Source organism: Hoplias malabaricus, chromosome 8 (assembly GCF_029633855.1).
Source record: "Hoplias malabaricus isolate fHopMal1 chromosome 8, fHopMal1.hap1, whole genome shotgun sequence".
Taxonomy (NCBI): domain Eukaryota; kingdom Metazoa; phylum Chordata; class Actinopteri; order Characiformes; family Erythrinidae; genus Hoplias; species Hoplias malabaricus.
The window spans coordinates 21,763,988-21,787,109 of record NC_089807.1 but is presented as its reverse complement, the minus strand read 5'-3'; the positions used below and the strand labels follow the sequence as shown (position 1 = coordinate 21,787,109).

The 23,122-nt window shown below is 50.6% G+C and overlaps 19 non-coding genes across 19 annotated transcripts; all 19 read left to right on the top strand.

Annotated features, from left to right (window-relative positions):
- The first annotated feature begins 285 nt into the window (after positions 1 to 285).
- Positions 286 to 372, top strand: trnay-gua (transfer RNA tyrosine (anticodon GUA)). The gene is given in 2 exon segments: positions 286 to 322; positions 337 to 372. It is a non-coding gene; the product is annotated as a tRNA-Tyr (tRNA).
- Positions 373 to 967: 595 nt separating this feature from the next.
- trnay-gua (transfer RNA tyrosine (anticodon GUA)) lies at positions 968 to 1,054 on the top strand. Its single transcript is given in 2 exon segments — positions 968 to 1,004; positions 1,019 to 1,054. It is a non-coding gene; the product is annotated as a tRNA-Tyr (tRNA).
- A 583-nt stretch (positions 1,055 to 1,637) lies between these two features.
- trnay-gua (transfer RNA tyrosine (anticodon GUA)) lies at positions 1,638 to 1,724 on the top strand. The gene is given in 2 exon segments: positions 1,638 to 1,674; positions 1,689 to 1,724. It is a non-coding gene; the product is annotated as a tRNA-Tyr (tRNA).
- A 595-nt stretch (positions 1,725 to 2,319) lies between these two features.
- trnay-gua (transfer RNA tyrosine (anticodon GUA)) lies at positions 2,320 to 2,406 on the top strand. Its single transcript is given in 2 exon segments — positions 2,320 to 2,356; positions 2,371 to 2,406. It is a non-coding gene; the product is annotated as a tRNA-Tyr (tRNA).
- Positions 2,407 to 5,705: 3,299 nt separating this feature from the next.
- trnay-gua (transfer RNA tyrosine (anticodon GUA)) lies at positions 5,706 to 5,792 on the top strand. Its single transcript is given in 2 exon segments — positions 5,706 to 5,742; positions 5,757 to 5,792. It is a non-coding gene; the product is annotated as a tRNA-Tyr (tRNA).
- Positions 5,793 to 6,387: 595 nt separating this feature from the next.
- On the top strand, positions 6,388 to 6,474 carry trnay-gua (transfer RNA tyrosine (anticodon GUA)). The gene is given in 2 exon segments: positions 6,388 to 6,424; positions 6,439 to 6,474. It is a non-coding gene; the product is annotated as a tRNA-Tyr (tRNA).
- Positions 6,475 to 7,069: 595 nt separating this feature from the next.
- trnay-gua (transfer RNA tyrosine (anticodon GUA)) lies at positions 7,070 to 7,156 on the top strand. The gene is given in 2 exon segments: positions 7,070 to 7,106; positions 7,121 to 7,156. It is a non-coding gene; the product is annotated as a tRNA-Tyr (tRNA).
- Positions 7,157 to 8,416: 1,260 nt separating this feature from the next.
- On the top strand, positions 8,417 to 8,503 carry trnay-gua (transfer RNA tyrosine (anticodon GUA)). Its single transcript is given in 2 exon segments — positions 8,417 to 8,453; positions 8,468 to 8,503. It is a non-coding gene; the product is annotated as a tRNA-Tyr (tRNA).
- Positions 8,504 to 9,098: 595 nt separating this feature from the next.
- Positions 9,099 to 9,185, top strand: trnay-gua (transfer RNA tyrosine (anticodon GUA)). The gene is given in 2 exon segments: positions 9,099 to 9,135; positions 9,150 to 9,185. It is a non-coding gene; the product is annotated as a tRNA-Tyr (tRNA).
- A 595-nt stretch (positions 9,186 to 9,780) lies between these two features.
- trnay-gua (transfer RNA tyrosine (anticodon GUA)) lies at positions 9,781 to 9,867 on the top strand. Its single transcript is given in 2 exon segments — positions 9,781 to 9,817; positions 9,832 to 9,867. It is a non-coding gene; the product is annotated as a tRNA-Tyr (tRNA).
- A 1,272-nt stretch (positions 9,868 to 11,139) lies between these two features.
- trnay-gua (transfer RNA tyrosine (anticodon GUA)) lies at positions 11,140 to 11,226 on the top strand. The gene is given in 2 exon segments: positions 11,140 to 11,176; positions 11,191 to 11,226. It is a non-coding gene; the product is annotated as a tRNA-Tyr (tRNA).
- A 1,277-nt stretch (positions 11,227 to 12,503) lies between these two features.
- Positions 12,504 to 12,590, top strand: trnay-gua (transfer RNA tyrosine (anticodon GUA)). The gene is given in 2 exon segments: positions 12,504 to 12,540; positions 12,555 to 12,590. It is a non-coding gene; the product is annotated as a tRNA-Tyr (tRNA).
- A 1,953-nt stretch (positions 12,591 to 14,543) lies between these two features.
- Positions 14,544 to 14,630, top strand: trnay-gua (transfer RNA tyrosine (anticodon GUA)). The gene is given in 2 exon segments: positions 14,544 to 14,580; positions 14,595 to 14,630. It is a non-coding gene; the product is annotated as a tRNA-Tyr (tRNA).
- A 583-nt stretch (positions 14,631 to 15,213) lies between these two features.
- On the top strand, positions 15,214 to 15,300 carry trnay-gua (transfer RNA tyrosine (anticodon GUA)). The gene is given in 2 exon segments: positions 15,214 to 15,250; positions 15,265 to 15,300. It is a non-coding gene; the product is annotated as a tRNA-Tyr (tRNA).
- A 583-nt stretch (positions 15,301 to 15,883) lies between these two features.
- On the top strand, positions 15,884 to 15,970 carry trnay-gua (transfer RNA tyrosine (anticodon GUA)). Its single transcript is given in 2 exon segments — positions 15,884 to 15,920; positions 15,935 to 15,970. It is a non-coding gene; the product is annotated as a tRNA-Tyr (tRNA).
- Positions 15,971 to 16,560: 590 nt separating this feature from the next.
- trnay-gua (transfer RNA tyrosine (anticodon GUA)) lies at positions 16,561 to 16,647 on the top strand. The gene is given in 2 exon segments: positions 16,561 to 16,597; positions 16,612 to 16,647. It is a non-coding gene; the product is annotated as a tRNA-Tyr (tRNA).
- A 583-nt stretch (positions 16,648 to 17,230) lies between these two features.
- Positions 17,231 to 17,317, top strand: trnay-gua (transfer RNA tyrosine (anticodon GUA)). Its single transcript is given in 2 exon segments — positions 17,231 to 17,267; positions 17,282 to 17,317. It is a non-coding gene; the product is annotated as a tRNA-Tyr (tRNA).
- Positions 17,318 to 19,951: 2,634 nt separating this feature from the next.
- Positions 19,952 to 20,038, top strand: trnay-gua (transfer RNA tyrosine (anticodon GUA)). The gene is given in 2 exon segments: positions 19,952 to 19,988; positions 20,003 to 20,038. It is a non-coding gene; the product is annotated as a tRNA-Tyr (tRNA).
- A 1,949-nt stretch (positions 20,039 to 21,987) lies between these two features.
- trnay-gua (transfer RNA tyrosine (anticodon GUA)) lies at positions 21,988 to 22,074 on the top strand. Its single transcript is given in 2 exon segments — positions 21,988 to 22,024; positions 22,039 to 22,074. It is a non-coding gene; the product is annotated as a tRNA-Tyr (tRNA).
- The last annotated feature ends 1,048 nt before the right edge of the window (positions 22,075 to 23,122 follow it).

Sequence of the window (23,122 nt, the reverse complement as noted above, 5' to 3'; positions counted from 1 at the left end):
GGGGGGGGGACCTTCCAGAGTCTTGTAGTGGACTTGGTGTGCAAGAAAGCACACACTTCCCTGACCGGGAATCGAACCCGGCCGCAGCGGTGAGAGCGCCGAATCCTAGCCACTAGACCACCAGGGCCACCGTTTTCAGCTACGTCTGAAAGGAAGGAGATAGGATTAAGTTCAGGGGCTAGGGCTAGGCTTTTGCCGGATGTACTCGCTCTACAATCATAGGAGTGCATGAGAGTCTGTCCTAAATGCACTTGTCAGTTTTCAGTCCAACCCTTTAGCATAGCACCTTTGATAGCTCAGTTGGTAGAGCGGAGGACTGTAGTTGTTAGTAAGGCGATCCTTAGGTCGCTGGTTCAAATCCGGCTCGAAGGAGACTTTTCTTTTCCCTCGTGCCACTGCGGGATATCATGGCCAGGTGCCTGCCTGCAGATGCACTGGCATGCCAGAGTGCAATATGCTGAAGGCAGTGACGGATCATTTACATTGTTCCATTCAAATTTCTCAAACTTTATCTTGCCTCCCTAAAAGACTTGCAGACTTGAAAACATAAAGCCACGCTGGTGTGGGTGTGTGGAGGTGGTGAATGAGGCAGCAACGTGTCGTTTAGAAGTTTGGCAAAAAAGGAAGTAGCAGAAGGAGGACGCTTTACATTCCTTCAACCTACACAGCCCAGCATGTGGGTGGGGGGGGGACCTTCCAGAGTCTTGTAGTGGACTTGGTGTGCAAGAAAGCACACACTTCCCTGACCGGGAATCGAACCCGGCCGCAGCGGTGAGAGCGCCGAATCCTAGCCACTAGACCACCAGGGCCACCGTTTTCAGCTACGTCTGAAAGGAAGGAGATAGGATTAAGTTCAGGGGCTAGGGCTAGGCTTTTGCCGGATGTACTCGCTCTGCAATCATAGGAGTGCATGAGAGTCTGTCCTAAACGCACTTGTCAGTTTTCAGTCCAACCCTTTAGCATAGCACCTTTGATAGCTCAGTTGGTAGAGCGGAGGACTGTAGTTGTTAATAAGGCGATCCTTAGGTCGCTGGTTCAAATCCGGCTCGAAGGAGACTTTTCTTTTCCCTCGTGCCACTGCGGGATATCATGGCCAGGTGCCTGCCTGCAGATGCACTGGCATGCCAGAGTGCAATATGCTGAAGGCAGTGACGGATCATTTACATTGTTCCATTCAAATTTCTCAAACTTTATCTTGCCTCCCTAAAAGACTTGCAGACTTGAAAACATAAAGCCAAACATAAAGGTGGTGAATGAGGCAGCAACGTGTCGTTTAGAAGTTTGGCAAAAAAGGAAGTAGCAGAAGGAGGACGCTTTACATTCCTTCAACCTACACAGCCCAGCATGTGGGTGGGGGGGGGACCTTCCAGAGTCTTGTAGTGGACTTGGTGTGCAAGAAAGCACACACTTCCCTGACCGGGAATCGAACCCGGCCGCAGCGGTGAGAGCGCCGAATCCTAGCCACTAGACCACCAGGGCCACCGTTTTCAGCTACGTCTGAAAGGAAGGAGATAGGATTAAGTTCAGGGGCTAGGGCTAGGCTTTTGCCGGATGTACTCGCTCTACAATCATAGGAGTGCATGAGAGTCTGTCCTAAATGCACTTGTCAGTTTTCAGTCCAACCCTTTAGCATAGCACCTTTGATAGCTCAGTTGGTAGAGCGGAGGACTGTAGTTGTTAGTAAGGCGATCCTTAGGTCGCTGGTTCAAATCCGGCTCGAAGGAGACTTTTCTTTTCCCTCGTGCCACTGCGGGATATCATGGCCAGGTGCCTGCCTGCAGATGCACTGGCATGCCAGAGTGCAATATGCTGAAGGCAGTGACGGATCATTTACATTGTTCCATTCAAATTTCTCAAACTTTATCTTGCCTCCCTAAAAGACTTGCAGACTTGAAAACATAAAGCCACGCTGGTGTGGGTGTGTGGAGGTGGTGAATGAGGCAGCAACGTGTCGTTTAGAAGTTTGGCAAAAAAGGAAGTAGCAGAAGGAGGACGCTTTACATTCCTTCAACCTACACAGCCCAGCATGTGGGTGGGGGGGGGACCTTCCAGAGTCTTGTAGTGGACTTGGTGTGCAAGAAAGCACACACTTCCCTGACCGGGAATCGAACCCGGCCGCAGCGGTGAGAGCGCCGAATCCTAGCCACTAGACCACCAGGGCCACCGTTTTCAGCTACGTCTGAAAGGAAGGAGATAGGATTAAGTTCAGGGGCTAGGGCTAGGCTTTTGCCGGATGTACTCGCTCTGCAATCATAGGAGTGCATGAGAGTCTGTCCTAAACGCACTTGTCAGTTTTCAGTCCAACCCTTTAGCATAGCACCTTTGATAGCTCAGTTGGTAGAGCGGAGGACTGTAGTTGTTAATAAGGCGATCCTTAGGTCGCTGGTTCAAATCCGGCTCGAAGGAGACTTTTCTTTTCCCTCGTGCCACTGCGGGATATCATGGCCAGGTGCCTGCCTGCAGATGCACTGGCATGCCAGAGTGCAATATGCTGAAGGCAGTGACGGATCATTTACATTGTTCCATTCAAATTTCTCAAACTTTATCTTGCCTCCCTAAAAGACTTGCAGACTTGAAAACATAAAGCCACGCTGGTGTGGGTGTGTGGAGGTGGTGAATGAGGCAGCAACGTGTCGTTTAGAAGTTTGGCAAAAAAGGAAGTAGCAGAAGGAGGACGCTTTACATTCCTTCAACCTACACAGCATGTGGGTGGGGGGGGGACCTTCCAGAGTCTTGTAGTGGACTTGGTGTGCAAGAAAGCACACACTTCCCTGACCGGGAATCGAACCCGGCCGCAGCGGTGAGAGCGCCGAATCCTAGCCACTAGACCACCAGGGCCACCGTTTTCAGCTACGTCTGAAAGGAAGGAGATAGCATTAAGTTCAGGGGCTAGGGCTAGGCTTTTGCCGGATGTACTCGCTCTACAATCATAGGAGTGCATGAGAGTCTGTCCTAAATGCACTTGTCAGTTTTCAGTCCAACCCTTTAGCATAGCACCTTCGATAGCTCAGTTGGTAGAGCGGAGGACTGTAGTTGTTAATAAGGCGATCCTTAGGTCACTGATTCAAATCCGGCTCGAAGGAGACTTTTCTTTCCCTCGTGCCACTGCGGGATATCATGGCCAGGTGCCTGCCTGCAGATGCACTGGCATGCCAGAGTGCAATATGCTGAAGGCAGTGACGGATCATTTACACTGTTCCATTCAAATTTCTCAAACTTTATCTTGCCTCCCTAAAAGACTTGCAGACTTGAAAACATAAAGCCACGCTGGTGTGGGTGTGTGGAGGTGGTGAATGAGGCAGCAACGTGTCGTTTAGAAGTTTGGCAAAAAAGGAAGTAGCAGAAGGAGGACGCTTTACATTCCTTCAACCTACACAGCATGTGGGTGGGGGGGGGACCTTCCAGAGTCTTGTAGTGGACTTGGTGTGCAAGAAAGCACACACTTCCCTGACCGGGAATCGAACCCGGCCGCAGCGGTGAGAGCGCCGAATCCTAGCCACTAGACCACCAGGGCCACCGTTTTCAGCTACGTCTGAAAGGAAGGAGATAGCATTAAGTTCAGGGGCTAGGGCTAGGCTTTTGCCGGATGTACTCGCTCTACAATCATAGGAGTGCATGAGAGTCTGTCCTAAATGCACTTGTCAGTTTTCAGTCCAACCCTTTAGCATAGCACCTTCGATAGCTCAGTTGGTAGAGCGGAGGACTGTAGTTGTTAATAAGGCGATCCTTAGGTCGCTGATTCAAATCCGGCTCGAAGGAGACTTTTCTTTCCCTCGTGCCACTGCGGGATATCATGGCCAGGTGCCTGCCTGCAGATGCACTGGCATGCCAGAGTGCAATATGCTGAAGGCAGTGACGGATCATTTACACTGTTCCATTCAAATTTCTCAAACTTTATCTTGCCTCCCTAAAAGACTTGCAGACTTGAAAACATAAAGCCACGCTGGTGTGGGTGTGTGGAGGTGGTGAATGAGGCAGCAACGTGTCGTTTAGAAGTTTGGCAAAAAAGGAAGTAGCAGAAGGAGGACGCTTTACATTCCTTCAACCTACACAGCCCAGCATGTGGGTGGGGGGGGGACCTTCCAGAGTCTTGTAGTGGACTTGGTGTGCAAGAAAGCACACACTTCCCTGACCGGGAATCGAACCCGGCCGCAGCGGTGAGAGCGCCGAATCCTAGCCACTAGACCACCAGGGCCACCGTTTTCAGCTACGTCTGAAAGGAAGGAGATAGGATTAAGTTCAGGGGCTAGGGCTAGGCTTTTGCCGGATGTACTCGCTCTACAATCATAGGAGTGCATGAGAGTCTGTCCTAAACGCACTTGTCAGTTTTCAGTCCAACCCTTTAGCATAGCACCTTCGATAGCTCAGTTGGTAGAGCGGAGGACTGTAGTTGTTAATAAGGCGATCCTTAGGTCGCTGATTCAAATCCGGCTCGAAGGAGACTTTTCTTTTCCCTCGTGCCACTGCGGGATATCATGGCCAGGTGCCTGCCTGCAGATGCACTGGCATGCCAGAGTGCAATATGCTGAAGGCAGTGACGGATCATTTACACTGTTCCATTCAAATTTCTCAAACTTTATCTTGCCTCCCTAAAAGACTTGCAGACTTGAAAACATAAAGCCACGCTGGTGTGGGTGTGTGGAGGTGGTGAATGAGGCAGCAACGTGTCGTTTAGAAGTTTGGCAAAAAAGGAAGTAGCAGAAGGAGGACGCTTTACATTCCTTCAACCTACACAGCCCAGCATGTGGGTGGGGGGGGGACCTTCCAGAGTCTTGTAGTGGACTTGGTGTGCAAGAAAGCACACACTTCCCTGACCGGGAATCGAACCCGGCCGCAGCGGTGAGAGCGCCAAATCCTAGCCACTAGACCACCAGGGCCACCGTTTTCAGCTACGTCTGAAAGGAAGGAGATAGGATTAAGTTCAGGGGCTAGGGCTAGGCTTTTGCCGGATGTACTCGCTCTGCAATCATAGGAGTGCATGAGAGTCTGTCCTAAACGCACTTGTCAGTTTTCAGTCCAACCCTTTAGCATAGCACCTTTGATAGCTCAGTTGGTAGAGCGGAGGACTGTAGTTGTTAATAAGGCGATCCTTAGGTCGCTGGTTCTAATCCGGCTCGAAGGAGACTTTTCTTTTCCCTCGTGCCACTGCGGGATATCATGGCCAGGTGCCTGCCTGCAGATGCACTGGCATGCCAGAGTGCAATATGCTGAAGGCAGTGACGGATCATTTACATTGTTCCATTCAAATTTCTCAAACTTTATCTTGCCTCCCTAAAAGACTTGCAGACTTGAAAACATAAAGCCAAACATAAAGGTGGTGAATGAGGCAGCAACGTGTCGTTTAGAAGTTTGGCAAAAAAGGAAGTAGCAGAAGGAGGACGCTTTACATTCCTTCAACCTACACAGCCCAGCATGTGGGTGGGGGGGGGACCTTCCAGAGTCTTGTAGTGGACTTGGTGTGCAAGAAAGCACACACTTCCCTGACCGGGAATCGAACCCGGCCGCAGCGGTGAGAGCGCCGAATCCTAGCCACTAGACCACCAGGGCCACCGTTTTCAGCTACGTCTGAAAGGAAGGAGATAGGATTAAGTTCAGGGGCTAGGGCTAGGCTTTTGCCGGATGTACTCGCTCTACAATCATAGGAGTGCATGAGAGTCTGTCCTAAATGCACTTGTCAGTTTTCAGTCCAACCCTTTAGCATAGCACCTTTGATAGCTCAGTTGGTAGAGCGGAGGACTGTAGTTGTTAGTAAGGCGATCCTTAGGTCGCTGGTTCAAATCCGGCTCGAAGGAGACTTTTCTTTTCCCTCGTGCCACTGCGGGATATCATGGCCAGGTGCCTGCCTGCAGATGCACTGGCATGCCAGAGTGCAATATGCTGAAGGCAGTGACGGATCATTTACATTGTTCCATTCAAATTTCTCAAACTTTATCTTGCCTCCCTAAAAGACTTGCAGACTTGAAAACATAAAGCCACGCTGGTGTGGGTGTGTGGAGGTGGTGAATGAGGCAGCAACGTGTCGTTTAGAAGTTTGGCAAAAAAGGAAGTAGCAGAAGGAGGACGCTTTACATTCCTTCAACCTACACAGCCCAGCATGTGGGTGGGGGGGGGACCTTCCAGAGTCTTGTAGTGGACTTGGTGTGCAAGAAAGCACACACTTCCCTGACCGGGAATCGAACCCGGCCGCAGCGGTGAGAGCGCCGAATCCTAGCCACTAGACCACCAGGGCCACCGTTTTCAGCTACGTCTGAAAGGAAGGAGATAGGATTAAGTTCAGGGGCTAGGGCTAGGCTTTTGCCGGATGTACTCGCTCTGCAATCATAGGAGTGCATGAGAGTCTGTCCTAAACGCACTTGTCAGTTTTCAGTCCAACCCTTTAGCATAGCACCTTTGATAGCTCAGTTGGTAGAGCGGAGGACTGTAGTTGTTAGTAAGGCGATCCTTAGGTCGCTGGTTCAAATCCGGCTCGAAGGAGACTTTTCTTTTCCCTCGTGCCACTGCGGGATATCATGGCCAGGTGCCTGCCTGCAGATGCACTGGCATGCCAGAGTGCAATATGCTGAAGGCAGTGACGGATCATTTACATTGTTCCATTCAAATTTCTCAAACTTTATCTTGCCTCCCTAAAAGACTTGCAGACTTGAAAACATAAAGCCACGCTGGTGTGGGTGTGTGGAGGTGGTGAATGAGGCAGCAACGTGTCGTTTAGAAGTTTGGCAAAAAAGGAAGTAGCAGAAGGAGGACGCTTTACATTCCTTCAACCTACACAGCCCAGCATGTGGGTGGGGGGGGGACCTTCCAGAGTCTTGTAGTGGACTTGGTGTGCAAGAAAGCACACACTTCCCTGACCGGGAATCGAACCCGGCCGCAGCGGTGAGAGCGCCGAATCCTAGCCACTAGACCACCAGGGCCACCGTTTTCAGCTACGTCTGAAAGGAAGGAGATAGGATTAAGTTCAGGGGCTAGGGCTAGGCTTTTGCCGGATGTACTCGCTCTGCAATCATAGGAGTGCATGAGAGTCTGTCCTAAACGCACTTGTCAGTTTTCAGTCCAACCCTTTAGCATAGCACCTTTGATAGCTCAGTTGGTAGAGCGGAGGACTGTAGTTGTTAATAAGGCGATCCTTAGGTCGCTGGTTCAAATCCGGCTCGAAGGAGACTTTTCTTTTCCCTCGTGCCACTGCGGGATATCATGGCCAGGTGCCTGCCTGCAGATGCACTGGCATGCCAGAGTGCAATATGCTGAAGGCAGTGACGGATCATTTACATTGTTCCATTCAAATTTCTCAAACTTTATCTTGCCTCCCTAAAAGACTTGCAGACTTGAAAACATAAAGCCACGCTGGTGTGGGTGTGTGGAGGTGGTGAATGAGGCAGCAACGTGTCGTTTAGAAGTTTGGCAAAAAAGGAAGTAGCAGAAGGAGGACGCTTTACATTCCTTCAACCTACACAGCATGTGGGTGGGGGGGGGGACCTTCCAGAGTCTTGTAGTGGACTTGGTGTGCAAGAAAGCACACACTTCCCTGACCGGGAATCGAACCCGGCCGCAGCGGTGAGAGCGCCGAATCCTAGCCACTAGACCACCAGGGCCACCGTTTTCAGCTACGTCTGAAAGGAAGGAGATAGCATTAAGTTCAGGGGCTAGGGCTAGGCTTTTGCCGGATGTACTCGCTCTACAATCATAGGAGTGCATGAGAGTCTGTCCTAAATGCACTTGTCAGTTTTCAGTCCAACCCTTTAGCATAGCACCTTCGATAGCTCAGTTGGTAGAGCGGAGGACTGTAGTTGTTAATAAGGCGATCCTTAGGTCGCTGATTCAAATCCGGCTCGAAGGAGACTTTTCTTTCCCTCGTGCCACTGCGGGATATCATGGCCAGGTGCCTGCCTGCAGATGCACTGGCATGCCAGAGTGCAATATGCTGAAGGCAGTGACGGATCATTTACACTGTTCCATTCAAATTTCTCAAACTTTATCTTGCCTCCCTAAAAGACTTGCAGACTTGAAAACATAAAGCCAAACATAAAGGTGGTGAATGAGGCAGCAACGTGTCGTTTAGAAGTTTGGCAAAAAAGGAAGTAGCAGAAGGAGGACGCTTTACATTCCTTCAACCTACACAGCCCAGCATGTGGGTGGGGGGGGGACCTTCCAGAGTCTTGTAGTGGACTTGGTGTGCAAGAAAGCACACACTTCCCTGACCGGGAATCGAACCCGGCCGCAGCGGTGAGAGCGCCGAATCCTAGCCACTAGACCACCAGGGCCACCGTTTTCAGCTACGTCTGAAAGGAAGGAGATAGGATTAAGTTCAGGGGCTAGGGCTAGGCTTTTGCCGGATGTACTCGCTCTACAATCATAGGAGTGCATGAGAGTCTGTCCTAAATGCACTTGTCAGTTTTCAGTCCAACCCTTTAGCATAGCACCTTTGATAGCTCAGTTGGTAGAGCGGAGGACTGTAGTTGTTAGTAAGGCGATCCTTAGGTCGCTGGTTCAAATCCGGCTCGAAGGAGACTTTTCTTTTCCCTCGTGCCACTGCGGGATATCATGGCCAGGTGCCTGCCTGCAGATGCACTGGCATGCCAGAGTGCAATATGCTGAAGGCAGTGACGGATCATTTACATTGTTCCATTCAAATTTCTCAAACTTTATCTTGCCTCCCTAAAAGACTTGCAGACTTGAAAACATAAAGCCACGCTGGTGTGGGTGTGTGGAGGTGGTGAATGAGGCAGCAACGTGTCGTTTAGAAGTTTGGCAAAAAAGGAAGTAGCAGAAGGAGGACGCTTTACATTCCTTCAACCTACACAGCCCAGCATGTGGGTGGGGGGGGGACCTTCCAGAGTCTTGTAGTGGACTTGGTGTGCAAGAAAGCACACACTTCCCTGACCGGGAATCGAACCCGGCCGCAGCGGTGAGAGCGCCGAATCCTAGCCACTAGACCACCAGGGCCACCGTTTTCAGCTACGTCTGAAAGGAAGGAGATAGGATTAAGTTCAGGGGCTAGGGCTAGGCTTTTGCCGGATGTACTCGCTCTGCAATCATAGGAGTGCATGAGAGTCTGTCCTAAACGCACTTGTCAGTTTTCAGTCCAACCCTTTAGCATAGCACCTTTGATAGCTCAGTTGGTAGAGCGGAGGACTGTAGTTGTTAGTAAGGCGATCCTTAGGTCGCTGGTTCAAATCCGGCTCGAAGGAGACTTTTCTTTTCCCTCGTGCCACTGCGGGATATCATGGCCAGGTGCCTGCCTGCAGATGCACTGGCATGCCAGAGTGCAATATGCTGAAGGCAGTGACGGATCATTTACATTGTTCCATTCAAATTTCTCAAACTTTATCTTGCCTCCCTAAAAGACTTGCAGACTTGAAAACATAAAGCCACGCTGGTGTGGGTGTGTGGAGGTGGTGAATGAGGCAGCAACGTGTCGTTTAGAAGTTTGGCAAAAAAGGAAGTAGCAGAAGGAGGACGCTTTACATTCCTTCAACCTACACAGCCCAGCATGTGGGTGGGGGGGGGACCTTCCAGAGTCTTGTAGTGGACTTGGTGTGCAAGAAAGCACACACTTCCCTGACCGGGAATCGAACCCGGCCGCAGCGGTGAGAGCGCCGAATCCTAGCCACTAGACCACCAGGGCCACCGTTTTCAGCTACGTCTGAAAGGAAGGAGATAGGATTAAGTTCAGGGGCTAGGGCTAGGCTTTTGCCGGATGTACTCGCTCTGCAATCATAGGAGTGCATGAGAGTCTGTCCTAAACGCACTTGTCAGTTTTCAGTCCAACCCTTTAGCATAGCACCTTTGATAGCTCAGTTGGTAGAGCGGAGGACTGTAGTTGTTAATAAGGCGATCCTTAGGTCGCTGGTTCAAATCCGGCTCGAAGGAGACTTTTCTTTTCCCTCGTGCCACTGCGGGATATCATGGCCAGGTGCCTGCCTGCAGATGCACTGGCATGCCAGAGTGCAATATGCTGAAGGCAGTGACGGATCATTTACATTGTTCCATTCAAATTTCTCAAACTTTATCTTGCCTCCCTAAAAGACTTGCAGACTTGAAAACATAAAGCCACGCTGGTGTGGGTGTGTGGAGGTGGTGAATGAGGCAGCAACGTGTCGTTTAGAAGTTTGGCAAAAAAGGAAGTAGCAGAAGGAGGACGCTTTACATTCCTTCAACCTACACAGCATGTGGGTGGGGGGGGGGACCTTCCAGAGTCTTGTAGTGGACTTGGTGTGCAAGAAAGCACACACTTCCCTGACCGGGAATCGAACCCGGCCGCAGCGGTGAGAGCGCCGAATCCTAGCCACTAGACCACCAGGGCCACCGTTTTCAGCTACGTCTGAAAGGAAGGAGATAGCATTAAGTTCAGGGGCTAGGGCTAGGCTTTTGCCGGATGTACTCGCTCTACAATCATAGGAGTGCATGAGAGTCTGTCCTAAATGCACTTGTCAGTTTTCAGTCCAACCCTTTAGCATAGCACCTTCGATAGCTCAGTTGGTAGAGCGGAGGACTGTAGTTGTTAATAAGGCGATCCTTAGGTCGCTGATTCAAATCCGGCTCGAAGGAGACTTTTCTTTCCCTCGTGCCACTGCGGGATATCATGGCCAGGTGCCTGCCTGCAGATGCACTGGCATGCCAGAGTGCAATATGCTGAAGGCAGTGACGGATCATTTACACTGTTCCATTCAAATTTCTCAAACTTTATCTTGCCTCCCTAAAAGACTTGCAGACTTGAAAACATAAAGCCACGCTGGTGTGGGTGTGTGGAGGTGGTGAATGAGGCAGCAACGTGTCGTTTAGAAGTTTGGCAAAAAAGGAAGTAGCAGAAGGAGGACGCTTTACATTCCTTCAACCTACACAGCCCAGCATGTGGGTGGGGGGGGGACCTTCCAGAGTCTTGTAGTGGACTTGGTGTGCAAGAAAGCACACACTTCCCTGACCGGGAATCGAACCCGGCCGCAGCGGTGAGAGCGCCGAATCCTAGCCACTAGACCACCAGGGCCACCGTTTTCAGCTACGTCTGAAAGGAAGGAGATAGGATTAAGTTCAGGGGCTAGGGCTAGGCTTTTGCCGGATGTACTCGCTCTGCAATCATAGGAGTGCATGAGAGTCTGTCCTAAACGCACTTGTCAGATTTCAGTCCAACCCTTTAGCATAGCACCTTTGATAGCTCAGTTGGTAGAGCGGAGGACTGTAGTTGTTAATAAGGTGATCCTTAGGTCGCTGGTTCAAATCCGGCTCGAAGGAGACTTTTCTTTTCCCTCGTGCCACTGCGGGATATCATGGCCAGGTGCCTGCCTGCAGATGCACTGGCATGCCAGAGTGCAATATGCTGAAGGCAGTGACGGATCATTTACATTGTTCCATTCAAATTTCTCAAACTTTATCTTGCCTCCCTAAAAGACTTGCAGACTTGAAAACATAAAGCCACGCTGGTGTGGGTGTGTGGAGGTGGTGAATGAGGCAGCAACGTGTCGTTTAGAAGTTTGGCAAAAAAGGAAGTAGCAGAAGGAGGACGCTTTACATTCCTTCAACCTACACAGCCCAGCATGTGGGTGGGGGGGGGACCTTCCAGAGTCTTGTAGTGGACTTGGTGTGCAAGAAAGCACACACTTCCCTGACCGGGAATCGAACCCGGCCGCAGCGGTGAGAGCGCCGAATCCTAGCCACTAGACCACCAGGGCCACCGTTTTCAGCTACGTCTGAAAGGAAGGAGATAGGATTAAGTTCAGGGGCTAGGGCTAGGCTTTTGCCGGATGTACTCGCTCTACAATCATAGGAGTGCATGAGAGTCTGTCCTAAACGCACTTGTCAGTTTTCAGTCCAACCCTTTAGCATAGCACCTTCGATAGCTCAGTTGGTAGAGCGGAGGACTGTAGTTGTTAATAAGGCGATCCTTAGGTCGCTGATTCAAATCCGGCTCGAAGGAGACTTTTCTTTTCCCTCGTGCCACTGCGGGATATCATGGCCAGGTGCCTGCCTGCAGATGCACTGGCATGCCAGAGTGCAATATGCTGAAGGCAGTGACGGATCATTTACACTGTTCCATTCAAATTTCTCAAACTTTATCTTGCCTCCCTAAAAGACTTGCAGACTTGAAAACATAAAGCCACGCTGGTGTGGGTGTGTGGAGGTGGTGAATGAGGCAGCAACGTGTCGTTTAGAAGTTTGGCAAAAAAGGAAGTAGCAGAAGGAGGACGCTTTACATTCCTTCAACCTACACAGCCCAGCATGTGGGTGGGGGGGGGACCTTCCAGAGTCTTGTAGTGGACTTGGTGTGCAAGAAAGCACACACTTCCCTGACCGGGAATCGAACCCGGCCGCAGCGGTGAGAGCGCCGAATCCTAGCCACTAGACCACCAGGGCCACCGTTTTCAGCTACGTCTGAAAGGAAGGAGATAGGATTAAGTTCAGGGGCTAGGGCTAGGCTTTTGCCGGATGTACTCGCTCTGCAATCATAGGAGTGCATGAGAGTCTGTCCTAAACGCACTTGTCAGTTTTCAGTCCAACCCTTTAGCATAGCACCTTTGATAGCTCAGTTGGTAGAGCGGAGGACTGTAGTTGTTAATAAGGCGATCCTTAGGTCGCTGGTTCAAATCCGGCTCGAAGGAGACTTTTCTTTTCCCTCGTGCCACTGCGGGATATCATGGCCAGGTGCCTGCCTGCAGATGCACTGGCATGCCAGAGTGCAATATGCTGAAGGCAGTGACGGATCATTTACATTGTTCCATTCAAACTTCTCAAACTTTATCTTGCCTCCCTAAAAGACTTGCAGACTTGAAAACATAAAGCCACGCTGGTGTGGGTGTGTGGAGGTGGTGAATGAGGCAGCAACGTGTCGTTTAGAAGTTTGGCAAAAAAGGAAGTAGCAGAAGGAGGACGCTTTACATTCCTTCAACCTACACAGCATGTGGGTGGGGGGGGGACCTTCCAGAGTCTTGTAGTGGACTTGGTGTGCAAGAAAGCACACACTTCCCTGACCGGGAATCGAACCCGGCCGCAGCGGTGAGAGCGCCGAATCCTAGCCACTAGACCACCAGGGCCACCGTTTTCAGCTACGTCTGAAAGGAAGGAGATAGCATTAAGTTCAGGGGCTAGGGCTAGGCTTTTGCCGGATGTACTCGCTCTACAATCATAGGAGTGCATGAGAGTCTGTCCTAAATGCACTTGTCAGTTTTCAGTCCAACCCTTTAGCATAGCACCTTCGATAGCTCAGTTGGTAGAGCGGAGGACTGTAGTTGTTAATAAGGCGATCCTTAGGTCGCTGATTCAAATCCGGCTCGAAGGAGACTTTTCTTTCCCTCGTGCCACTGCGGGATATCATGGCCAGGTGCCTGCCTGCAGATGCACTGGCATGCCAGAGTGCAATATGCTGAAGGCAGTGACGGATCATTTACACTGTTCCATTCAAATTTCTCAAACTTTATCTTGCCTCCCTAAAAGACTTGCAGACTTGAAAACATAAAGCCACGCTGGTGTGGGTGTGTGGAGGTGGTGAATGAGGCAGCAACGTGTCGTTTAGAAGTTTGGCAAAAAAGGAAGTAGCAGAAGGAGGACGCTTTACATTCCTTCAACCTACACAGCCCAGCATGTGGGTGGGGGGGGGACCTTCCAGAGTCTTGTAGTGGACTTGGTGTGCAAGAAAGCACACACTTCCCTGACCGGGAATCGAACCCGGCCGCAGCGGTGAGAGCGCCGAATCCTAGCCACTAGACCACCAGGGCCACCGTTTTCAGCTACGTCTGAAAGGAAGGAGATAGGATTAAGTTCAGGGGCTAGGGCTAGGCTTTTGCCGGATGTACTCGCTCTACAATCATAGGAGTGCATGAGAGTCTGTCCTAAACGCACTTGTCAGTTTTCAGTCCAACCCTTTAGCATAGCACCTTCGATAGCTCAGTTGGTAGAGCGGAGGACTGTAGTTGTTAATAAGGCGATCCTTAGGTCGCTGATTCAAATCCGGCTCGAAGGAGACTTTTCTTTTCCCTCGTGCCACTGCGGGATATCATGGCCAGGTGCCTGCCTGCAGATGCACTGGCATGCCAGAGTGCAATATGCTGAAGGCAGTGACGGATCATTTACACTGTTCCATTCAAATTTCTCAAACTTTATCTTGCCTCCCTAAAAGACTTGCAGACTTGAAAACATAAAGCCACGCTGGTGTGGGTGTGTGGAGGTGGTGAATGAGGCAGCAACGTGTCGTTTAGAAGTTTGGCAAAAAAGGAAGTAGCAGAAGGAGGACGCTTTACATTCCTTCAACCTACACAGCCCAGCATGTGGGTGGGGGGGGGGCCTTCCAGAGTCTTGTAGTGGACTTGGTGTGCAAGAAAGCACACACTTCCCTGACCGGGAATCGAACCCGGCCGCAGCGGTGAGAGCGCCAAATCCTAGCCACTAGACCACCAGGGCCACCGTTTTCAGCTACGTCTGAAAGGAAGGAGATAGGATTAAGTTCAGGGGCTAGGGCTAGGCTTTTGCCGGATGTACTCGCTCTGCAATCATAGGAGTGCATGAGAGTCTGTCCTAAACGCACTTGTCAGTTTTCAGTCCAACCCTTTAGCATAGCACCTTTGATAGCTCAGTTGGTAGAGCGGAGGACTGTAGTTGTTAATAAGGCGATCCTTAGGTCGCTGGTTCAAATCCGGCTCGAAGGAGACTTTTCTTTTCCCTCGTGCCACTGCGGGATATCATGGCCAGGTGCCTGCCTGCAGATGCACTGGCATGCCAGAGTGCAATATGCTGAAGGCAGTGACGGATCATTTACATTGTTCCATTCAAATTTCTCAAACTTTATCTTGCCTCCCTAAAAGACTTGCAGACTTGAAAACATAAAGCCAAACATAAAGGTGGTGAATGAGGCAGCAACGTGTCGTTTAGAAGTTTGGCAAAAAAGGAAGTAGCAGAAGGAGGACGCTTTACATTCCTTCAACCTACACAGCCCAGCATGTGGGTGGGGGGGGGACCTTCCAGAGTCTTGTAGTGGACTTGGTGTGCAAGAAAGCACACACTTCCCTGACCGGGAATCGAACCCGGCCGCAGCGGTGAGAGCGCCGAATCCTAGCCACTAGACCACCAGGGCCACCGTTTTCAGCTACGTCTGAAAGGAAGGAGATAGGATTAAGTTCAGGGGCTAGGGCTAGGCTTTTGCCGGATGTACTCGCTCTACAATCATAGGAGTGCATGAGAGTCTGTCCTAAATGCACTTGTCAGTTTTCAGTCCAACCCTTTAGCATAGCACCTTTGATAGCTCAGTTGGTAGAGCGGAGGACTGTAGTTGTTAGTAAGGCGATCCTTAGGTCGCTGGTTCAAATCCGGCTCGAAGGAGACTTTTCTTTTCCCTCGTGCCACTGCGGGATATCATGGCCAGGTGCCTGCCTGCAGATGCACTGGCATGCCAGAGTGCAATATGCTGAAGGCAGTGACGGATCATTTACATTGTTCCATTCAAATTTCTCAAACTTTATCTTGCCTCCCTAAAAGACTTGCAGACTTGAAAACATAAAGCCAAACATAAAGGTGGTGAATGAGGCAGCAACGTGTCGTTTAGAAGTTTGGCAAAAAAGGAAGTAGCAGAAGGAGGACGCTTTACATTCCTTCAACCTACACAGCCCAGCATGTGGGTGGGGGGGGGACCTTCCAGAGTCTTGTAGTGGACTTGGTGTGCAAGAAAGCACACACTTCCCTGACCGGGAATCGAACCCGGCCGCAGCGGTGAGAGCGCCGAATCCTAGCCACTAGACCACCAGGGCCACCGTTTTCAGCTACGTCTGAAAGGAAGGAGATAGGATTAAGTTCAGGGGCTAGGGCTAGGCTTTTGCCGGATGTACTCGCTCTGCAATCATAGGAGTGCATGAGAGTCTGTCCTAAACGCACTTGTCAGTTTTCAGTCCAACCCTTTAGCATAGCACCTTTGATAGCTCAGTTGGTAGAGCGGAGGACTGTAGTTGTTAATAAGGCGATCCTTAGGTCGCTGGTTCAAATCCGGCTCGAAGGAGACTTTTCTTTTCCCTCGTGCCACTGCGGGATATCATGGCCAGGTGCCTGCCTGCAGATGCACTGGCATGCCAGAGTGCAATATGCTGAAGGCAGTGACGGATCATTTACATTGTTCCATTCAAATTTCTCAAACTTTATCTTGCCTCCCTAAAAGACTTGCAGACTTGAAAACATAAAGCCACGCTGGTGTGGGTGTGTGGAGGTGGTGAATGAGGCAGCAACGTGTCGTTTAGAAGTTTGGCAAAAAAGGAAGTAGCAGAAGGAGGACGCTTTACATTCCTTCAACCTACACAGCATGTGGGTGGGGGGGGGACCTTCCAGAGTCTTGTAGTGGACTTGGTGTGCAAGAAAGCACACACTTCCCTGACCGGGAATCGAACCCGGCCGCAGCGGTGAGAGCGCCGAATCCTAGCCACTAGACCACCAGGGCCACCGTTTTCAGCTACGTCTGAAAGGAAGGAGATAGCATTAAGTTCAGGGGCTAGGGCTAGGCTTTTGCCGGATGTACTCGCTCTACAATCATAGGAGTGCATGAGAGTCTGTCCTAAATGCACTTGTCAGTTTTCAGTCCAACCCTTTAGCATAGCACCTTCGATAGCTCAGTTGGTAGAGCGGAGGACTGTAGTTGTTAATAAGGCGATCCTTAGGTCGCTGGTTCAAATCCGGCTCGAAGGAGACTTTTCTTTTCCCTCGTGCCACTGCGGGATATCATGGCCAGGTGCCTGCCTGCAGATGCACTGGCATGCCAGAGTGCAATATGCTGAAGGCAGTGACGGATCATTTACATTGTTCCATTCAAATTTCTCAAACTTTATCTTGCCTCCCTAAAAGACTTGCAGACTTGAAAACATAAAGCCAAACATAAAGGTGGTGAATGAGGCAGCAACGTGTCGTTTAGAAGTTTGGCAAAAAAGGAAGTAGCAGAAGGAGGACGCTTTACATTCCTTCAACCTACACAGCCCAGCATGTGGGTGGGGGGGGGACCTTCCAGAGTCTTGTAGTGGACTTGGTGTGCAAGAAAGCACACACTTCCCTGACCGGGAATCGAACCCGGCCGCAGCGGTGAGAGCGCCGAATCCTAGCCACTAGACCACCAGGGCCACCGTTTTCAGCTACGTCTGAAAGGAAGGAGATAGGATTAAGTTCAGGGGCTAGGGCTAGGCTTTTGCCGGATGTACTCGCTCTACAATCATAGGAGTGCATGAGAGTCTGTCCTAAATGCACTTGTCAGTTTTCAGTCCAACCCTTTAGCATAGCACCTTTGATAGCTCAGTTGGTAGAGCGGAGGACTGTAGTTGTTAGTAAGGCGATCCTTAGGTCGCTGGTTCAAATCCGGCTCGAAGGAGACTTTTCTTTTCCCTCGTGCCACTGCGGGATATCATGGCCAGGTGCCTGCCTGCAGATGCACTGGCATGCCAGAGTGCAATATGCTGAAGGCAGTGACGGATCATTTACATTGTTCCATTCAAATTTCTCAAACTTTATCTTGCCTCCCTAAAAGACTTGCAGACTTGAAAACATAAAGCCACGCTGGTGTGGGTGTGTGGAGGTGGTGAATGAGGCAGCAACGTGTCGTTTAGAAGTTTGGCAAAAAAGGAAGTAGCAGAAGGAGGACGCTTTACATTCCTTCAACCTACACAGCCCAGCATGTGGGTGGGGGGGGGACCTTCCAGAGTCTTGTAGTGGACTTGGTGTGCAAGAAAGCACACACTTCCCTGACCGGGAATCGAACCCGGCCGCAGCGGTGAGAGCGCCGAATCCTAGCCACTAGACCACCAGGGCCACCGTTTTCAGCTACGTCTGAAAGGAAGGAGATAGGATTAAGTTCAGGGGCTAGGGCTAGGCTTTTGCCGGATGTACTCGCTCTGCAATCATAGGAGTGCATGAGAGTCTGTCCTAAACGCACTTGTCAGTTTTCAGTCCAACCCTTTAGCATAGCACCTTTGATAGCTCAGTTGGTAGAGCGGAGGACTGTAGTTGTTAATAAGGCGATCCTTAGGTCGCTGGTTCAAATCCGGCTTGAAGGAGACTTTTCTTTTCCCTCGTGCCACTGCGGGATATCATGGCCAGGTGCCTGCCTGCAGATGCACTGGCATGCCAGAGTGCAATATGCTGAAGGCAGTGACGGATCATTTACATTGTTCCATTCAAATTTCTCAAACTTTATCTTGCCTCCCTAAAAGACTTGCAGACTTGAAAACATAAAGCCACGCTGGTGTGGGTGTGTGGAGGTGGTGAATGAGGCAGCAACGTGTCGTTTAGAAGTTTGGCAAAAAAGGAAGTAGCAGAAGGAGGACGCTTTACATTCCTTCAACCTACACAGCATGTGGGTGGGGGGGGGACCTTCCAGAGTCTTGTAGTGGACTTGGTGTGCAAGAAAGCACACACTTCCCTGACCGGGAATCGAACCCGGCCGCAGCGGTGAGAGCGCCGAATCCTAGCCACTAGACCACCAGGGCCACCGTTTTCAGCTACGTCTGAAAGGAAGGAGATAGCATTAAGTTCAGGGGCTAGGGCTAGGCTTTTGCCGGATGTACTCGCTCTACAATCATAGGAGTGCATGAGAGTCTGTCCTAAATGCACTTGTCAGTTTTCAGTCCAACCCTTTAGCATAGCACCTTCGATAGCTCAGTTGGTAGAGCGGAGGACTGTAGTTGTTAATAAGGCGATCCTTAGGTCGCTGATTCAAATCCGGCTCGAAGGAGACTTTTCTTTCCCTCGTGCCACTGCGGGATATCATGGCCAGGTGCCTGCCTGCAGATGCACTGGCATGCCAGAGTGCAATATGCTGAAGGCAGTGACGGATCATTTACACTGTTCCATTCAAATTTCTCAAACTTTATCTTGCCTCCCTAAAAGACTTGCAGACTTGAAAACATAAAGCCACGCTGGTGTGGGTGTGTGGAGGTGGTGAATGAGGCAGCAACGTGTCATTTAGAAGTTTGGCAAAAAAGGAAGTAGCAGAAGGAGGACGCTTTACATTCCTTCAACCTACACAGCCCAGCATGTGGGTGGGGGGGGACCTTCCAGAGTCTTGTAGTGGACTTGGTGTGCAAGAAAGCACACACTTCCCTGACCGGGAATCGAACCCGGCCGCAGCGGTGAGAGCGCCGAATCCTAGCCACTAGACCACCAGGGCCACCGTTTTCAGCTACGTCTGAAAGGAAGGAGATAGGATTAAGTTCAGGGGCTAGGGCTAGGCTTTTGCCGGATGTACTCGCTCTGCAATCATAGGAGTGCATGAGAGTCTGTCCTAAACGCACTTGTCAGATTTCAGTCCAACCCTTTAGCATAGCACCTTTGATAGCTCAGTTGGTAGGGCGGAGGACTGTAGTTGTTAATAAGGTGATCCTTAGGTCGCTGGTTCAAATCCGGCTCGAAGGAGACTTTTCTTTTCCCTCGTGCCACTGCGGGATATCATGGCCAGGTGCCTGCCTGCAGATGCACTGGCATGCCAGAGTGCAATATGCTGAAGGCAGTGACGGATCATTTACATTGTTCCATTCAAATTTCTCAAACTTTATCTTGCCTCCCTAAAAGACTTGCAGACTTGAAAACATAAAGCCACGCTGGTGTGGGTGTGTGGAGGTGGTGAATGAGGCAGCAACGTGTCGTTTAGAAGTTTGGCAAAAAAGGAAGTAGCAGAAGGAGGACGCTTTACATTCCTTCAACCTACACAGCCCAGCATGTGGGTGGGGGGGGGACCTTCCAGAGTCTTGTAGTGGACTTGGTGTGCAAGAAAGCACACACTTCCCTGACCGGGAATCGAACCCGGCCGCAGCGGTGAGAGCGCCGAATCCTAGCCACTAGACCACCAGGGCCACCGTTTTCAGCTACGTCTGAAAGGAAGGAGATAGGATTAAGTTCAGGGGCTAGGGCTAGGCTTTTGCCGGATGTACTCGCTCTACAATCATAGGAGTGCATGAGAGTCTGTCCTAAATGCACTTGTCAGTTTTCAGTCCAACCCTTTAGCATAGCACCTTTGATAGCTCAGTTGGTAGAGCGGAGGACTGTAGTTGTTAATAAGGCGATCCTTAGGTCGCTGGTTCAAATCCGGCTCGAAGGAGACTTTTCTTTTCCCTCGTGCCACTGCGGGATATCATGGCCAGGTGCCTGCCTGCAGATGCACTGGCATGCCAGAGTGCAATATGCTGAAGGCAGTGACGGATCATTTACATTGTTCCATTCAAATTTCTCAAACTTTATCTTGCCTCCCTACAAGACTTGCAGACTTGAAAACATAAAGCCACGCTGGTGTGGGTGTGTGGAGGTGGTGAATGAGGCAGCAACGTGTCGTTTAGAAGTTTGGCAAAAAAGGAAGTAGCAGAAGGAGGACGCTTTACATTCCTTCAACCTACACAGCCCAGCATCTGGTTGGGGGGGGGGCTTTCCAGAGTCTTGTAGTGGACTTGGTGTGCAAGAAAGCACACACTTCCCTGACCGGGAATCGAACCCGGCCGCAGCGGTGAGAGCGCCGAATCCTAGCCACTAGACCACCAGGGCCACCGTTTTCAGCTACGTCTGAAAGGAAGGAGATAGGATTAAGTTCAGGGGCTAGGGCTAGGCTTTTGCCGGATGTACTCGCTCTACAATCATAGGAGTGCATGAGAGTCTGTCCTAAACGCACTTGTCAGTTTTCAGTCCAACCCTTTAGCTCAGCACCTTCAATAGCTCAGTTGGTAGAGCGGAGGACTGTAGTTGTTAATAAGGCGATCCTTAGGTCGCTGGTTCAAATCCGGCTCGAAGGAGACTTTTCTTTTCCCTCGTGCCACTGCGGGATATCATGGCCAGGTGCCTGCCTGCAGATGCACTGGCTTGCCAGAGTGCAATATGCTGAAGGCAGTGACGGATCATTTACATTGTTCCATTCAAATTTCTCAAACTTTATCTTGCCTCCCTAAAAGACTTGCAGACTTGAAAACATAAAGCCAAACATAAAGGTGGTGAATGAGGCAGCAACGTGTCGTTTAGAAGTTTGGCAAAAAAGGAAGTAGCAGAAGGAGGACGCTTTACATTCCTTCAACCTACACAGCCCAGCATGTGGGTGGGGGGGGGGGGACCTTCCAGAGTCTTGTAGTGGACTTGGTGTGCAAGAAAGCACACACTTCCCTGACCGGGAATCGAACCCGGCCGCAGCAGTGAGAGCGCCAAATCCTAGCCACTAGACCACCAGGGACACCGTTTTCAGCTACGTCTGAAAGGAAGGAGATAGGATTAAGTTCAGGGGCTAGGGCTAGGCTTTTGCCGGATGTACTCGCTCTACAATCATAGGAGTGCATGAGAGTCTGTCCTAGACGCACTTGTCAGTTTTCAGTCCAACCCTTTAGCATAGCACCTCTAATAGCTCAGTTGGTAGAGCGGAGGACTGTAGTTGTTAATAAGGCGATCCTTAGGTTGCTGGTTCAAATCCGGCTTGAAGGTGACTTTTCTTTTCCCTCGTGCCACTGCGGGATATCATGGCCAGGTGCCTGCCTCCAGATGCACTGGCATGCCCGAGTGCAATATGCTGAAGGCAGTGACGGATCATTTACACTGTTCCATTCAAATTTCTCAAACTTTATCTTGCCTCCCTAAAAGACTTGCAGACTTGAAAACATAAAGCCACGCTGGTGTGGGTGTGTGGAGGTGGTGAATGAGGCAGCAACGTGTCGTTTAGAAGTTTGGCAAAAAAGGAAGTAGCAGAAGGAGGACACTTTACATTCCTTCAACCTACACAGCCCAGCATGTGGGTGGGGGGGGACCTTCCAGAGTCTTGTAGTGGACTTGGTGTGCAAGAAAGCACACACTTCCCTGACCGGGAATCGAACCCGGCCGCAGCGGTGAGAGCGCCGAATCCTAGCCACTAGACCACCAGGGCCACCGTTTTCAGCTACGTCTGAAAGGAAGGAGATAGGATTAAGTTCAGGGGCTAGGGCTAGGCTTTTGCCGGATGTACTCGCTCTGCAATCATAGGAGTGCATGAGAGTCTGTCCTAAACGCACTTGCCAGTTTTCAGTCCAACCCTTTAGCATAGCACCTTCGATAGCTCAGTTGGTAGAGCGGAGGACTGTAGTTGTTAATAAGGCGATCCTTAGGTCGCTGGTTCAAATCCGGCTCGAAGGAGACTTTTCTTTTCCCTCGTGCCACTGCGGGATATCATGGCCAGGTGCCTGCCTGCAGATGCACTGGCATGCCAGAGTGCAATATGCTGAAGGCAGTGACGGATCATTTACATTGTTCCATTCAAATTTCTCAAACTTTATCTTGCCTCCCTAAAAGACTTGCAGACTTGAAAACATAAAGCCACGCTGGTGTGGGTGTGTGGAGGTGGTGAATGAGGCAGCAACGTGTCGTTTAGAAGTTTGGCAAAAAAGGAAGTAGCAGAAGGAGGACGCTTTACATTCCTTCAACCTACACAGCCCAGCATCTGGTTGGGGGGGGGGGCTTTCCAGAGTCTTGTAGTGGACTTGGTGTGCAAGAAAGCACACACTTCCCTGACCGGGAATCGAACCCGGCCGCAGCGGTGAGAGCGCCGAATCCTAGCCACTAGACCACCAGGGCCACCGTTTTCAGCTACGTCTGAAAGGAAGGAGATAGGATTAAGTTCAGGGGCTAGGGCTAGGCTTTTGCCGGATGTACTCGCTCTACAATCATAGGAGTGCATGAGAGTCTGTCCTAAATGCACTTGTCAGTTTTCAGTCCAACCCTTTAGCACAGCACCTTCGATAGCTCAGTTGATAGAGTGGAGGACTGTAGTTGTTAATAAGGCGATCCTTAGGTTGCTGGTTCAAATCAGGCTCGAAGGAGACTTTTCTTTTCCCTCGCGCCACTGCGGGATATCATGGCCAGGTGCCTGCCTCCAGATGCACTGGCATGCCCGAGTGCAATATGCTGAAGGCAGTGACGGATCATTTACACTGTTCCATTCAAATTTCTCAAACTTTATCTTGCCTCCCTAAAAGACTTGCATACTTGAAAGCACAAAGCCACGCTGGTGTGGGTGTGTGGAGGTGGTGAATGAGGCAGCAACGTGTCGTTTAGAAGTTTGGCAAAAAAGGAAGTAGCAGAAGGAGGACGCTTTACATTCCTTCAACCTACACAGCCCAGCATGTGGGTGGGGGGGGGGACCTTCCAGAGTCTTGTAGTGGACTTGGTGTGCAAGAAAGCACAC